General features: G+C 47.5%; 1 protein-coding gene across 2 annotated transcripts in view; it reads right to left on the bottom strand.

Moving 5' to 3' along the window:
- Positions 1-13,923, bottom strand: part of LOC105697097 (dystroglycan) — a 57,434-nt gene extending 43,511 nt beyond the window's left edge. For both annotated transcript variants that reach the window (XM_012420113.1, XM_012420114.1), the window contains exon 1: positions 13,659-13,923. The gene's annotated coding sequence lies outside the window, so the exon portion shown is untranslated. The remainder of the gene's footprint in view (positions 1-13,658) is intronic.
- Between the last annotated feature and the right edge of the window lie 460 nt (positions 13,924-14,383).

The following is a 14,383-nucleotide window of genomic DNA, read 5'->3' as shown; positions in this document are numbered from 1 at the left end:
ATATATTATTTAACATTTTGGCTACTAAGAGCGCCTAAAGGCGCCCGACGTTTGGTCCAATATTGCCTGCACGGTCAGAGGAATCTCGCCCATATGTCGAAACGGCTCCGTGTTCAAAGGGGTAATATTTCGCCGGTCCCGGCACGAATTCTCACTTCCAGCTCAGGGAGTCACTAAAATAGATAGGCTCTCGCTCGAGGACAATATTCTCTCTTTTTTTTCTATTCATTTTATATCCATTCCGGAGTTATGGGAGCCATGGGCATGTCTATCGAATGGAGGACCACGTGGCATCGTTTCTGGCTCGGAATGAGAACCGCGACGGTGGGCTAGACGATAAGTTACGTGGTGGATAGATCGCGTTACCGAAGCCGTCGACCTGGTGCGTGTACCTAGGAGAATCCAGGTGAGGAACGGCGGGTCCACAGGTGAGTAAGCAACGAGGCCGAGAAAGGAGTCGCAGGGAAGGAAGAAGAGGTCGACATCGACGCACAGTCAGGGGAAAGACATCGGATACGTCACCTCGGGGGAGGAGGAAATGTCATCCCAGAGGAAGGGATGTCACCTCAGGGGAGGGGATGTCACCTCAGGGGAGGGAGATGTCATCTTAGAGGAAGAGGATGTCACAATTGGTTGCCAAGTGGCAAATGCCTTGAGACCTCCTCCGCGAAACTTGTCACCTAGAATTTCCGACCGTTTCTCAAGTACCACGGGGTGCATGAAACGTGTCATTTCATATGATCTCCCCTCGTTCTACCCCTCCACCCGGGGTGCAATAATTCTAGAACACGGTTACAACCGCAATTGCAGACATTACCCGGTGATTTAAAAACGCTTACGTCCAATGCAACATCGATCTAACCCTATTAAACACGAAGACCTCCGATTAATTTGATTTATTAATTTTTAATTTATTAATATGAAAGTAAGGTCGAAGAGGTTTCGTCTATGAAATATCGGCAATGAACTAGTGAGGTGCACCCCGACGGACCTGAAGAGTGGACATTTACCGTCGAAAGGGGTTGATGCACCTGTACCAGCACGACAGTCCGGGAAAACGTCAGGTAATTCGAGAAAAATTCGCAGCTCGATATGGAGGCGAGTCGAGGGTTCAATTTCGTCGGAAAAGCAATCGATACGTAGAGGGAGAGGGAGTACAGGGGTGCGTACAAAGAGGAGAGAGAGAGAGATAGAGAGGAGGAGGTGGATCGCACTCGAGGGCGAGCGATATCTATTTGCGAGGGGCAAATAAACGTACTTTCGCGTTGATCGAGCCGACGTGGCTGTTCGGCCAAGCGACGCCTCTTTCGAGGCACCGGAAGTTAATGCCGAGACTCGGCAAATATTTCCGATTGCGGGAGAATCGAGAGACCGGAAGTGCCGTCGAATCGGAGGAAATTTGCTTGGCCGGAGCAAACATCGGTCCCCGGGGACGTTCTAACCCCTTCCGGAAGTCCCGACTAGTCTCCGAGAGTAAATCTCGAAGAGACGATCCCTCGATCGAAGGGGGAAAAAAAGGAGAAGAAATTCCCTCCACCCCCAAACCGACTCGAAACATCGATGAGCCCATCCTCGCGTAAACAGCTGCGATTGATAACCATTGATATGATAAAATTAATTGCAATCGATTTTTTTTTCTTTTTTTTTTTTTTTCTTCGATAGAGACATTTACGTTTGCATCTGTGTCCCGGGGTTGGATCAAAGTGGTATAAGGAGGATCCAGGGATTAGGTCGAGTCGTTTTGATCCTGCCCCTGGATTCGGGCTCGATTGGAAGCGAACGAGGTCTCCGAAATTTCGAAACAACTTTTCCGAGAGACAGTTCTTTATCAAGCTGTCAACCCAGGACAGAGCTGCAAGGCAAACAGCGATACTTCGATTATGAGCGGTGACTCACCGGACCCCGGCCTCTAGAAAGTGGGGAAAAAGTTCCCCGAGGCCGAGATTTCGGTCTCTCTTACGGATCACTCGACGGAGCGTAAGACAACGTGGCGAACGTCCCCCTTGGCGGGAATCTCCGAAAGACGCGTCCTAGATTAAAACAACCGCCCCTCGGATTAAAGGGAAGTCCCGAAAATCACAAATCGCACAAATCGCGCCCCGGAATATTTTCCGGAAAATCCCTTAACGCGTTCCGTGCCACGTGTACCACCGATAATACGCGTTAACCTCGGGTGGCACGGAACGTGTCAAACCGATCCCAGTCCCTCTTTCGACTTCATAACCCCTTGATCTCCTCCAGGTGATGTCTCCAAGGATTCCCTATCTTATCCCGCCGAAAACATCGAGGGTAAACATCCTCACCCCGGAAACTAATCGGTCGTCCCTTCCGGTCTCCTCTCAACCCGGAAACATCGCAATCCCTAAAATCGTTAACTAAAGAATTGATTGACGGAAAGAAAGAGGAAATATCTAATCACCCCTTAATTAGTCGGCCGAGTGTGTGGGTGTGTGCACCGGTCAAGTACGTATCGGGCCGCGTAACGCGCACGCGCACGAGTGCCCGGTCGCTGTACACAGAGGGGGCACTATAAGCTCATTCATAATATCTCTCGGTACACGGGGGGGTGGCATTCGCCGTGTTCACGGACAATGCCCGGCGGTCCCTTTGTCCGGGGAATTAGCAATTTTTATCGGAGGCCGCGGAAATATCTGTCGGACGCGACCCTGCGGCCGAAATCGCGCGGAATGGCGCCCAGACGGAGGCACGTCGAAGGGTTCCTCGAGCTAGAAGGATGATCTCGTTTTCTTTCTATTTTCTTTTTTTTTCCGAGTGGAAAAATCGGGCCATTTCGAATAAAAATTCACCCTGTGTACCTTTCCTTAACAGGGTGAAAATCCCCATCGCTGAGGGGATATCCCTCCTTTTTATACATTTTATAAACTCCTACGATGGAACTTCATGACCGAACTTTCGTTGCCCGATGAGATGCAAATTAATTGGCCTCTCCACCCCGCGGCGAAGTATGCAAACAAGTTGCATTTATACGCGTCGGATTATCGAGGGAAGGGGAGTTTATTAGATTTTTTTCGAAGCCAGTCGACGTAGAAATATCCTCGCCGTTTTACCCGTCACCGTGAAACCGCGTCGGCATTAAAATCGAGACGAATGGACCGCGCGAGTAGAGCCGGCGAGCCGGCAGGAACGTAATTACCGGACAAGGTAAAAAAAAAGGAAAAAAAAAGAAGAAAATATAAGGGAAAAAAAAATAATGAAAAATCACACCCCGAGGTAGGCGAGAGTAAAAATCGAGAAGCAGGTAAGCCGGGGAGAAGGAAAATCGAAAAGCGAGAGAAGCGTTCTTCTCTCGCCGCTCGATTTCACGCGACTCCATTAATCGGCGAAAAGATTGAAATTAGCGAAATTCCACCGCAACTTTTATGGCCGATCAATAATCGAAACTTATTAAGGGGTCGTTTCGAGATATCCAGGAATTTTGCGGTTTACCCTTTAGTCGGTTTTTTTTTTCCCCCCCGGGGATCGACAAAGAGCAATCGATCTCCTCCCGTAGACGAGCCCCCTTCCCCGCAAAGATATAATTCAACGTCACGAGGGCAAAAATCGTCGGTCGGAAAAAAAAAAAGAAAAAGAGGGGAAAAAAACGACCCGCGATTTATTATCCCGCAGAAAAATATTGGTAATAACTATCGCGCGGTGCATGAAGCCACGGGGCGATATATATCGTTCGTACTCCCCCCCGCGACGCTGGCTTTATTGCCCGGTCGATAACAGAGGCGTGATAACGGCGGGACGCGGATTACGGCAGATGCCTTAAGGAAGAATTCGCAAATTCGCGCTTAAATGCTGCCCCGACCCTCCTTATTTGCATAACGACTCCTCATTGATGAGGAACGGACGCCCTACATATTTCCCCTCCCCTTCTAGAAAAAATACCTCCCACCCCATAGAGGGTCTCTTCGACTGTCGCGTTAAAGAAAAAAAAAAGGTTTGAATTAAAAATCAGCGATTAAATGTATTCCAAGCTTTATTATTATCGACAAATTGACCAGTGCGGTAAACCTTCGCGACAGGTGAAGGAAAAAAGAAAAGAAAAAGAGGGATTCAATTGAATCCCCCTTTTGAATCGCGGCTGAACTTTCGGGATTACATGGCCGAGTGATTGTAAATTATATGACAGGGGGTCGTTGGAAAATTAATTCGAATCAGCGATTAAATGTATTCCAAACTTTATTTTATCGACAAATTAACCTGTGCGCTAAACCTTCGCGACAGGTGAAGGAAAAAAAAAAGAAAAGAAAAGAGGGACTCAATTGAATCCCCCTTTTGAATCGCGGCTGAACTGTCGTGATTACATGGCCGAGTGATTGTAAATTATATGATAAGGGGTCGTTGGAAAATTAATTCGAATACTTTGATTTAAATCCGGGATCATCCGGCGGAAAGGGACAAGTTGGGATACATAGCATGTCGGGAAATCGAAAGGGGAGGGAAACGGAGGTCGTGGTCCGGCTAATCCGGCGGGAAACCGAGGGACCTTTTCCGCCATTTTTTCCGGAAACATACGGAGGAGAGCCGGCTCTTCGTTTGAAAGTGGATCGAATCGATCTATGGTTATTATCAGGGGGCGCGATTATCGCGTGGGCATTGCCGAAGGTGCAGCGTCTCGTGAAATGGCAGCCCGGCATTTCGCTGGCCGGAGGGATGTTCCTCGAGATAAGTAAATACCACGGGGAAGAAATGCCAGCAAATCGAAGCCCGGGGGTTGAAACGCGAAGAGAAGAACGCTCGCGAATTTCTCCCGTGAATCTCTCCTTTTCCGGCTTTTCTCGCCCTCGTCAGGGTTCGACCGAGAAAAACGTAGCTTTAAGGTGATGTGAAAGTGGCGTCGAAGAGGTTTTGTCTACAAAACTTTTCTCCCAACACGGTTTACCGAATAGTTTGAAACTTTACAACGTGAATAGGGAGACTATAAGGAAGGTCCTGAAACTCATGAAATTTCAATTCCTTTCAAATTTCTTTATAGGTATTTTAAAAATAGTTTATAAAAAAATGAAATTTCCCGAGTTTCAGGACCTACCTTAGGGTCTCCGTATTCACGTTTTAAAGTATGAAACGATTTAAGACACCCAGTTGGTAGAAAAGTTTTATGAACGATGCCACTTTCACATCCCCTAAACATCGAACGCTACCCTGAGAGTGAAGAAAAAAAAAAAGAAAAAAAAAATCCACCGAACCGAAAGAAATATTTCCTCGCACGGCACCACAGAAGTGCTTTGTCAATTCGAGGAATAATTACATTCACCGGAATATGCTCGAATAAATAGTCACGATCCCGATGGGACGTCGCGTCCAATTTATTTATCTTCTAGTCGACGACGAGACCCAAATAAAGAATCACAGGATTGCAAAATAAATGATAGCCGCTCGTAAAAAAAAAAAAAAAATCGCCTCTCTCCGAGGTGCCATAAACGTCTATCGTAGGTGGTCCGCATCCGTTCCCGGTGCGCCACTCCGATGCGGCACATTTAATACGTACGTAGTTGCATAAGGATACGAAGCCAACGGTGTATAAAAAATATGTTAACTGCACCCGACCTACGTCACAGGTGGTTATATTTTTAGGTCGGGGCCTAAGTAGGTGGCCCCGCCTTAAGACCGCGCTCTGCCAAGGTTGGCTCTTGAATTATTGATTTATTTATCCTGTATATCTCGATCGAGGGAGATGCATCCCGGAATAAATCGGTGACTCAGCTTCTTATCGCTCTCTCCTTCATTACGCATTTTAACCGTAGAGAGAAAAAAATAAAAATTTACAAGATAAATCTAGCGCACTCCGACCCCGGGTACTAAAAGGTAGTAAATGCCGGATGTAAAAAAAAAAACAGAGAGAGGAAAAAAAATAAATAAAAGGATCGATCGGTGCACCGGACTTTCGCCAAAGTGCCCGAAGCGAGAGCCGCGGTGCATAAATTCTTATCACACGTGTCCAGGGGTTCACTGATATCCCGATTCCTGATACACCGCATACCGGGCCGTATGTCGCGTGCCCATTTACCTAGGTACTCTGTGCACCAGTACACGTGCGACGGTTAATGCGAAAGGGGAGAGGGGGATTACAATGCAGGCGTTACCTGTATGCGTTATCAGTACCCCACACCAAGTCCGAGGGTGTGGAGGCATTCGATGTTAAAGGGTTGCATTAAGGGTGCAAGCCGTCGACGGAAGTTGAAAAACGCTCCCTCGGACATCCATTTGAAGACCACCGAAATTGGGAAAAATTGTTTGATAGTTGTTAGAAAAAATGAATAAAAAAAACATAGAGGTTGTGGGGGCATTCGACGTTAAAGGGTTGCGTTAAGGGTGCAAGCCGTCGACGGAAGTTGAAAAACGCTCCCTCGGACATCCATTTGAAGACCACCGAAATTGGGAAAAATTGTTTGATAGTTGTTATCCATGGATTGATAAAAAAAAAAAGGGAATAAAAAAATATAAAGAGGGGAAGGCGCATCGATCCGGGGCCGGTCGGTGGCTTCCTAGGAAATGGTTATATCCGGCCTTCTACTTAGATTGTAAACGAGTCATGAGAAAGAAAATGGCAGTCTGGGGCAATTTCTATAATAATAATGGCAATTTCTTCCGTTCCATCGGGAGCTGATATCGAAAGGAGAGCCGAACGGCGCAATGAGGAAGAAAAGATAGTGGGTTTCGTTACCGATATAGTTGTTAAATAGGCCCCAGTCTCTGTGACCCATCGCACGATTTGCATGCGAGAGAGTAGAAGAAAAGTCTGGGGTACCCTCGCCTCTCTCTCTTCTGGAGATACCTTTGAAAATGATATTATCCGTGCGTGTTCCGGGGCGCAAATGACCCCCGTCGGTTGCTCCAGATTTCCGATTTCCAATAGCGACCGGTGGCGCAATATTCCCCATTGTCCTCGATCACCGAGGGGCTCCATTTGAAATCAAACAGTCGAATTTCTAATCGTCGCCCCGCGGAGAATTCAGCGGATTTCCTCGCAAATAAAAAATCCTGAAATATCAACCAACAAACGAAACGACGATATGAAAATGCTTGCACATCCCCGTTTGACGTTACGAAAAATTGTAATTACTGATAGGGTAGATACAAAGGACGCGCTATCGCGTCGGTATCCTATCAGCGGGAGAAGAATTGAATTTTCGCGGTTACTCGAATTCCATAAGTCGCTTTGGAATTACCCTCGAGTGAGACGTTGCGCCTCGACAATTGCATCTAGGCGTACAGGTAATAACGACATAATCCCTCAGTCCATACGCGTCAGAGGGCCGACATATCGCCGAGATCAATCGGCTACTGAAAATTAATATCGTCGGAGAGATACGAGGCGGCAAGCCGCGATCCGGTCGATCGGCTCGGCTCGATAATTGATAGCATTGCGGGCACAAAGTTAAACGAACTATATCTCTCATTTTGCGCGAACTCGTCCGGCATTTCTGCGAGTCTCGTTCCCCGAGACTTTCTCCGGTCGGCCGGCATTTAACAGGGCCCAGAATGAGCCGCCTACGCGTTAAAATAAGAAAATAATTAGGTAAATAAATAGAGAATTGATGCGGCGGAAGAACGGGGGGAGGGAAATTCGCCCCCAAACTCGGGAGTGGCTCGACCCAAACTCGAACCGTCAATTTCGAAATGGAATATGGCTCTTGACGGCCCACGCGAATCGTCACGATTATTCCTGCAGACTCGAGGAGCCTCGATGACTCAGACGAGGAGGAGGACTGACGATCCGACGCGAAATGACGGTGTCGAAACCCGAACACGTAATGGAAATCGCGAGGTGGCATGGAAGCCTTCAATTCGTCCGAACGTCAGGTGAAAATTCATTTCATGTCTCGTTGGTGAAATTCCCCCCATCCCAAAATGTGATTTTGGATCTAGTCTGACAAATTGAAAATTTGGATTTTTTAATACAATTTTTTTATCCTCTCGGTTTATCCACCCTTAGTTCCTTCTTCCCAGGGTTAAGGTGATGTGAAGCCCCCTTTCAAATCAGTCGATTCGAATACACTTTTTTTAAGGGTATTAGACCAAACTCTCCGAAACTTTGACACGTCACTCCTGATCATCTAAGAATTGTCCTGACACATTGAAAATTTGGATTTTTTTAATAAACTTTTTATCCTCTCGGTTTATCTACCCTTAGTTCCTTCTTCCAAGGGTTAAGGTGATGTGAAGCCCCCTTTCAAATCAGTCGATTCGAATACACTTTTTTTAAGGGCATAAGACCAAACCCTCCGAAACTTTGACACGTCACTCCTGATCATCTAAAAATTGTCCTGACACATTGAAAATTCGGATTTTTGGAAAAATTTCTTTAACTCAGCCTTTATCGACGTCGATCAAGTTCCTCGACGTCTTTCACTTCGCCTTATGGATTTTCCCGTTTTCCCATTTCCTTGGTTCGACGCCGCTACGCCGGTCGGGACGTGGGATCGATCTGTGCTCTCCACGTGGTAAGAGACAAAGGACTCGCGAAACGGGATGCCCAAGGTATGCGTGCGAATGAATGCGCCGGAGGTTGCGAGAGGAAAGGCAAAAGGGACACCCTCGGGGTGCAAACTTCCGCGGCAAAGCGAAGCCCCCCCTTGGAACTCGAAGCGCGGGGAGAGAATCCGGGAAGAGGTCAAACTGCCGAAAGAAAATCTCTCTTGATTTGGAGGGAAGGGTCGAGTCCCGTCCCGAAATGCCGGACCCTTCGTTTAGAGAAGAGGACGGCGAAAAAAGGGAGTCTCTTCCCGATCGAGTTCAACGGGCGCGAGATATCGGCGCTCCCTTTCTTTATCTATTTTCTCTTTTCCTTTCGAACTGCAGGAGGGTACCGTCAATGCCTCTCGTTCAGGGGGAAGAAAAAAAAAAAAAAAATATGCGCGCCCATTAAATCGGCAATCGCGAGTAATCTGAGCACTCCGGTCCGTCCTCAAAGCTTCCATTCACGGAGAGACTCGAGACTAGAGTCACGGGATAAAGGGCGACGAAGGGCCCGCCGTGTCTCCTTGCAAATGAATTCTTCCTTTTCCCCCCCTTTTTCGCTTAACAAACGTCACTAGTCCAGGGTCGATGACCACAGTTTCGATACCTTATCAAGGATTAATAATTCTTTATTAATCCTTTAACGCCCGGGGGCGAGCTCACTCAGTTCTTAGTTCTCTTAATTCTTAAGGGGATGTGAAAGTGGCATCCGAAAGCTCAATAGTTCATAAAACTTTCCTACAAACTGGGTGTCTCAAATCGTTTCATAATTTAAAACGTGAATACGGAGACCCTAAGGTAGGTCCTGAAACTCGGGAAATTTCATTTTTTATAAACTATTCTTAAAATACCTATCAAGAAATTTCAAAAGAATTGAAATTTCATGAGTTTCAGGACCTTCCTTACAGTCTCCCCACTCACGTTGTGAAGTTTCAAATTATTCGATAAATCGAGTTGGGAACAAAATTTTATAAACAAAACCTCTTCGACGCCACTTTCACATCACCTTAAATCGTTCTCTTACTTTAAGAGAGAGAAGAAAAGAGAAGAAAAAAAAAACGGGTTAAATTAAATCGCACATGTACCGTAATACCATCTTGGGCCCTAAATTATACGCAATCCGTGGGCTATACCAAAATCCCTCCACCTGGTCCGAGCGCGACATTTTTACGCGGGGCGTTCCGGGTGGAAAAAAACCATTCTCTCCTTTTTTTTTCTCTCTCCTTTCAAATCGTGAGAAAAAAAAAAAAAATGCGACTGGCCATGAAGATCGGTCGAAAGGGCCGGATTAAGAGATCGTCTTCAGGGGGTGTGTCGGCGATCGGCAACGAGTTCCCGGATCGTAAAACGTCGAGGCAGAGCCGAGGTTCATCGGCTCGTAAAAAAAGGGGCGCAGGTGGGGCGCTCGAGGTCTTTCGGACCTGTCCAGGACCTGTCCAGGACCGGTAGGAAAGGAACAGAGGCGGTGGGACGTGCATACATCCCGGTATATCATACATACGCGCGTGTAATAAGCTCTCGAAAGGCGGACCGGTTCGAATCGACGTAGCGATTTCGAGTCGTTCGAAGGTGCGACCCATACCACGCGGTGCAACCTCCCTCCCCCGCTTCCACATTTTATTGACCCCTCCCAAGGCAAGACAAGTTAAAAAAAAATATATCTTGCAGCTCCACAGACCCCCACGGTGATCTACGATTTTCCTGGACGACGTCGTCGAGTCGCTCTCCCCGGGAATAAAATTAATTCCCCTCCCGGAAAGTGTCGCGATCGCGCCAGGATCTTCTAAAAGCTTGGAGGCCCGCGAGGCGTAGGTCTTAAAATTCAATAAAAAAATTCGAAAGAAGAAAAAAAGGAGGAAAAAAAAACTATGGAACGACGCATCACTTCTCAAGATACGGCGAGCAGTGGTGGATATTAATTGAGAGGGTAAAAAATCATATTACGACGTAAAAGTGATCATTCTCTCCGTGGATCTAATTATTCCATGCTTGGCAATCAGAGGGGCCACTTCGCCGGTTCGATCCCTCCCCTGTTATATGACTCGTTGGCCTTTCGTCCCATTCGGCCTCGGGTCTGGTCGGGACACAGGGGTAAAGCCCGAAATCCAAAGGGGCCGAGAACACGCCAGGGCAATCCGGAGATCGCATCGCGAGTTCGCCTCGAGACCGCGTGTCACGCTCCTCGGTGGAATTCTACGATAAATCAGGACAAACCGCCGAACGAAATAAGCCCGAGGCTTATCCGCTTATCAATTCCCCGGGACCTCCTCTGCCGACGGAGAAATTCTTGCGAAAATGGAAATTAAAGAAAGAGGTAAGGCCAACGAAATCCCGGTTATTTCATGCAAATTGGGATATATCGAACGTAACTGACGAACCGCTAAACGAACAAATTGAATAATGATAAGATCCCTAGGTAACTCCCCGCGATAAGAAATCCTCGCAAGAAAGGACATAACGAGTGAGTCCGTACCATTTTTGTATTTACATTCTCGACCGCACCGGAAAAAAAAATAAAATGAAAAAGATGCAATGATAACAGCTTGCAACCATTTTTTCCGGGTTAAACTGGAACTCGATTTTCTTTTTTTTTTTTTCCTCCCGGCGGATGCGAGGGTTCTGCATAAGTACGGGGCCGGTTTCTCGAGTGGTGTAACTACTTCTAGGGAACTGCGATCCGCAATACGGGAGGGGGGGGGGGGGGGGTAATTACGAGCCGACTTAACCGACGTGTTCGGGCCGCCTTGTCGTTCGTGCGGCCGCGAAGGAATCCCGCGTGTCGTCCCGGCCGGCAATCGCCGTTTCCGCCGCGGCTATCGATCCCGCACGCGGAAAGCCCGCGGACCGCACGCCGTTAAGGCCTCCGTCCAATGGCAATGGCCGAGTAAATTCGCCCCGTAATCCCACCGAAATCCTGACCCAAAATCCCGCAGGACCCGCCGACATGCCATTTTGCGTCTCTCTGGAGCGACGGGAAGAAAAAAGAAGAAGAAAAAAAAAGAAAAAATATGAAGGTAAGATCGCCGATCAAGTCAAGGGGATGCAAACCCTCTATGTTCGCACGTAATCGCAATCGATGCCAATCCAGGGTGCAATTAAATGTCCAGCACATACTCCAAGGTAAACGTTAAAAAAAATAAAAAATCGAAAGCTAACGCGAATTAGACCGACTAAGACAAGGGGATGCAAGCCGATGATATTCGCACGTAATCGCAATCGATGCCAATCCAAGGTGCAATTAAATGTCCAGCATATATACAAAGCAAACGTTAAAAAAAAAAAGTCGAAAGCTAACGCGAATTAGACCGACTAAGACAAGGGGATGCAAGCCCCTGATATTCGCACGTAATCGCAGTCAATGTCAACCCAGGGTGCAATTAAATGTCCAGTACATACTCCAAGGTAAACGTTACAAAAAAAAGAAAAAAGTCGAAAGCTAACGCGAATTAGACCGACCAAGACAAGGGGATAAAAGCCCCTGATATTCGCACGTAATCGCAAGGTGCAATTAAAGGGCCAGCACATACTCCAAGATAAACGTTAAAAAAAAAGAGAAAATCGAAAGCTAACGCGAATTAGACTGACCAAGATAAGGGGATGCAAGCACCCTATATTCGCACGTAATCGCAATCGATGCCAATCCGGGGTGCAATTAAATGTCCAGCACATATACAAAGCAAACGTTAAAAAAAAAAAAAGTCGAAAGCTAACGCGAATTAGACCGACCAAGATAAGGGGATAAAAGCCCCTGATATTCGCACGTAATCGCAAGGTGCAATTAAAGGGCCAGCACATACTCCAAGGTAAACGTTAAAAAAAAAGAAAAAATCGAAAGCTAACGCGAATTAGACCGACCAAGATAAGGGGATGCAAGCATCCTATATTCGCACGTAATCGCAATCGATGCCAATCCAGGGTGCAATTAAATGTCCAGCACATATACAAAGCAAACGTTAAAAAAAAAAAGTCGAAAGCTAACGCGAATTAGACCGACCAAGACAAGGGGATGCAAGCCGCTGATATTCGCACGTAATCGCAATCGATGCCAATCCAAGGTGCAATTAAAGGGCCAGCACATGCTACAAGGTAAACCCGAGCTAGCTGCAACATATCTTCGGCCAACGAGGCCCTTATCTCGTGAAACAGACATTCAAGGTGAACAAGATCAATGGGAGATCCCTTCGGGTGGTTTTGCAGATGACGATTCAACGCACAAAATGAAAATGATCAAATCAAATCGGAGGAAACAAATGATGACAATTGGGTAATAACGACCTGGCCTAATCTTCCCAACGAGGAGTTTATTTAAATTAAGATATTAAAGGGAAAGAAAAAAAAAAAAAGAAAAGCGACGACTATTTTTCCTACTTCATAAGAAATCTTCCAGGTGCTGTTTTAAATATACGATCCAAGTGATACCAGGAGTTAATATTTAAAATATGGTCGTTATCAAGTTTTTAGAACGAAGTCTGCATTTTAAAACTGTACATACCATGGACGTAATGGGAGTTATTAGACCGTTTATTTGGGGATGTTTATTGGACTTCAAAGAGACGTGGCAAAAACTGAAATGCCGAAAATCTTGGTAACCTTCTGAAGAACCGGATCCTCATTTTTTAGGGCGAGGTCGAAGGTGATAAGGTCATGGATTAAAACTACTCGTAGGGTCACGGGAAGAGTGGTGGAGAACGTGTCCAAGGTTAACTCGTCGAAGTCACTGGCCTCTACGTCTGCGAAGACCCCTGCCACCTCCTCTTCGGAGACATCGAGGCGGAATCGAATGTACTCCACAAAGTGGAAAATAAAAAGGATCGATCAAAAGTGAAAGGATCCCGCGTGCTCCATTTTTCTTTTCAAACGTACGTAACGAAGTATGCCGTGAGTCGAGCTAAGGTACGAATCTTTTTCGAAATTCAACGGTCTACCACGCAAGGAAAATCCGGAAAGAAAATCGGTCGGAATTAAAAAAAAACAAATCTGTATTTACAGTCAATTTGCGAAGCACGATCTTGCTAGAGGCACGTTGAATATTTATGCATTGAGGCATTCCGAAAATATTCGAGAGTTATTTTTCAAGCTAAGGAAGTTCCGGCGTTCTCGAGGGAGGAATAAATGGGAATAAATTGGGAATAAATTGGAAAGAAATGGGAATAAACGAGAATTGAAAATCCTGGAAAAAAGGGACTCACCGTATTCCGTGACCAGGCGTCGGGGCGCTCCTTAATAAATCCCCGCGAGGGCCGTGTCACTCTCTCTCTCGACTCCCCGGCGGCACTGGTCGGCACCCGCACTGCACCGGCGAGACGCTCGCCTCGTGGAGGGCCGCGGCGCGGGTCGCGAGGTGCGTGGGCCGCGCAACGGAAAGGAAAAAAAAAAAAGAACAAGAGGAACCCGCCCGGACGGACGACGCACCGAGCCGGACGTTGGCGAGCCTCTCCCGAGAAACGCAAGACGCGTACCGAGCCGAACGACAGTATGGCGCCCGGCAGCCTTCCTGCCGAGAGACTCGCTCCGAACCGCCGCCGCGCCTCCACTCACCTCTCTTTGTCCCCACCCTGCCCCCACCGCGCACCCGGCGTCTATCGGGAGGGGAGGGGCGCGCGCGGGGCCACTGGAGCGGCACTGTGATTGGTCGAGAAGACTAGCTTTCCGTTGGAGCCGCGTCGCTAGTGGCGCGGAGACCCAGTGGCCAGGCGATAGGGACTGCTCGTAAATTCACGGTAAAGCAAAGAGGGGCGCGCAGGGGGGGAGTACGCAGGTTCCCGCAGGGATGCGGGCACTGTCCGTCTTCGTCGCTCTTTCGAGAAGCGTGGGAGTGAGAGAGAGGGGACGGTCTCTCGGACGGAGTGGGGAGGGAACCGAATGCGGCAGGGGAGAGACAAAGGGCCGAATGACCTTCCCTTGGTAGCACCGA

The sequence above is a fragment of the Orussus abietinus genome, unplaced genomic scaffold (assembly GCF_000612105.2).
Source record: "Orussus abietinus isolate OABI.00-Male unplaced genomic scaffold, Oabi_2.0 scaffold240, whole genome shotgun sequence".
Lineage (NCBI taxonomy): Eukaryota > Metazoa > Arthropoda > Insecta > Hymenoptera > Orussidae > Orussus > Orussus abietinus.
The sequence above is the reverse complement of the archived record's forward strand: the minus strand, read 5'-3'. Positions and strand labels throughout refer to the sequence as shown.